The 2,507-nt window shown below is 38.8% G+C and overlaps 1 pseudogene; it reads right to left on the reverse strand.

Moving 5' to 3' along the window:
- Positions 1-671: 671 nt before the first annotated feature.
- LOC103015554 (cytokine receptor-like factor 3) lies at positions 672-2,232 on the reverse strand (annotated as a pseudogene).
- Positions 2,233-2,507: the final 275 nt, after the last annotated feature.

Raw genomic sequence — 2,507 nt, forward strand, 5'->3', positions numbered from 1 at the left:
TAGTAGTTTTGCCCTATAAAAATCCTTTAGACTATCTTGAATCACATGGCATAGAAACAGCAAAAGAAAATTCTTTGATGATTTCAGATGTTTTGTCAGGCATTTAAAAATATGCAAAAATTTTAATGCTTTTAGGACTTAAAGTTTTACTGAACCTAAGATAAAAGTCAACACTACTTACAAAACACCTGAATATGAAGAGCACACTCAACACACTTATGTGGAGGGCACATGATGAATATATATTACCAAACTCTGGCTTCTTTAGGTCTATTCCTGTTTTATTCTAAGCTTTATATGGTCTTGGATCCTTAAAATATGGAGATTTAATCAAATAACATTACATTGACTTTTTCCATTCTAATAACCAACTTTAAAAAGAAGCACAGTAGAAGGGTGCTTTTTATACATGGGTACTTTTAAGGTCAATTCAATTTTTATTGTGATATGATATTTTAATGAACACTATGCTAAAAATAAAATTGACTGCATTATGGTTTTGTCTACAACATTTAAGTATCTTATTGCTAAAATATTCCAAAATGAATCCAGTATTTTCCATTTCCAATAGCTCAAGAGACTGAATCCTACTATTTTTATCAATTACAACTAAACCATGTTAAGAACAGCTGCCCTAAAACCCGGCAGACCAAAGCTAGTCATCCAAGAATCTAAAACACTAGCGCTTTCCATTCAGGATGGAAAAATTAACATCCAACATAAAGAGATCTGAATGATGAATGAAATAAGCAGTCAACAAACACTTCTCTGTTGTTCAAGTTAATAATTATTTGAAGCTTGAAGTTTCTGCCTTTGCTATTATTGGTGGTTCCTAGAGTCACAGTTTCAATGTCAAATGTGACAGTTTTATCAGCCACCTTTCCCAGGAGTAACTGCAGGTAACTGATTAGTCATTTCTTTTCCATTTTCAAAAATGGCACTGTTTGTACTAATGCACACTGTCTGATGCTTCTGAAGAGACTCTTATTCATTCTGTGATCTGCCCACACTCCTATAATGTTTCTCCCATCCAATTGTCTCTCAGTTTCAACTCCAAATGTTAATGTCTGTCCACAGAAATAATTTGGGGTGCTGGAGTTGGATTCAGAATCTTTCTGGAGTGTTCTACTTCTTCTATAGCTTAGACAGTGCCCTTCAAGGCCATCTTTCCACTCATGAGGCACCAATGTGGGATGACCTATTTGGGGGATGTTTCAAGGACTCCATTCCTGGAAGCCATCTCCTCCACCAGAAGTGATAATTGGGTTCTAAGAGCAATGCTATGAAGTTCATTTCAGCGCTGCATATACATCCTCAAAATGATTTGAAGTACATTTATGGGACTGGAGCCTGTCATCTTGGGCACTAAACTCATCATCCACCTTACATCATTGTACTATCATGCCACCAGGGTTTTCTATTTTTTTCTTGGATCTGCACTGGTGGGTGAGATGCTGCAGTTCCATGGTTTAAAATATAGTTTTTCACTATGTTAAGAACCAACTCATTCAACTAGGAAGCTAGCCATGGTACATCATCCAGTAAAGGCACTTCTGGTAGTCTGTCCAACTGAATGTGTGAGGCTTTTTTGGTAAAGCTCTGCAGTTTCTCACTCTGCTCTTATACACCACCAAGAACGGCAGTCTCCCTTTCTTAGACTGTCCTCTATAGGGTTAGTTCCATGCTCTTTGACTTCTGGAATCATCTAGTGGCTTACTACTCTGTTCATTGGTGTCCACTTCTTGCAAAAGACCAACCGCTCAAACTGCAGCTTCCTAAGGGCTCCCTTTAAATCATTAAAATTCTATTCCAGGACCATCCTCTGGGAAGATGTCTCTTTGATCTCTGGGATGATGACTTAATTCTTTTCAAGTCATGGTCTTTTCTGAGAATCATGAGGGGTTTATAGACTGTATTCTCAGAATAATGATCATCCATGCCCTGCCTCTGTGCCTCCTGCAGCCCCTGAAGTTCTGGCCCAGCTCCTGTTGGCTCCATGTTCTCATGGGCCTCCCACTGCTCAGGCTCCAACTCCTCTTTGTAGGTGGCATGGCCGGTGGTTGTGGGTATGGGTTCCTGACTGTTCCATACATCGCTGAGCTGCCTAGCACCTGAAGCAGCTCCTTTGAGAGATAAATGGACTCTGAATAAAGCTGAAATGCTTTTGCTTTGATATGTTATATCGGCGTTGCCTTTAACATGACTTTTGCTCGTTCTGGATTGATTGGTCATTCTTGGTGATGAGAAAGAATAATAAAAATGATAATTTCATTTGGTGGCATATGGCACGGCTCAGCCTGTGGTAGATGGTAAGGATGTCTGGTGGGGCAAAGGGCCAGGTCAAATGGTCATTTTATAGCAAAGTAGTGAGTGAGCAAAGCTCATAGATGCCAACTCCAAATCCTGCATTGACTTAGCAGTTATTTTATTTTCCTTACTTCATCTGTTTTCTGATTACTTCAGTTGGTTAAAAAATAAAACAACCTTTTCTGGTTAAATTCTATACA

This window comes from Balaenoptera acutorostrata, unplaced genomic scaffold (genome assembly GCF_949987535.1).
Source record: "Balaenoptera acutorostrata unplaced genomic scaffold, mBalAcu1.1 scaffold_941, whole genome shotgun sequence".
Lineage (NCBI taxonomy): Eukaryota > Metazoa > Chordata > Mammalia > Artiodactyla > Balaenopteridae > Balaenoptera > Balaenoptera acutorostrata.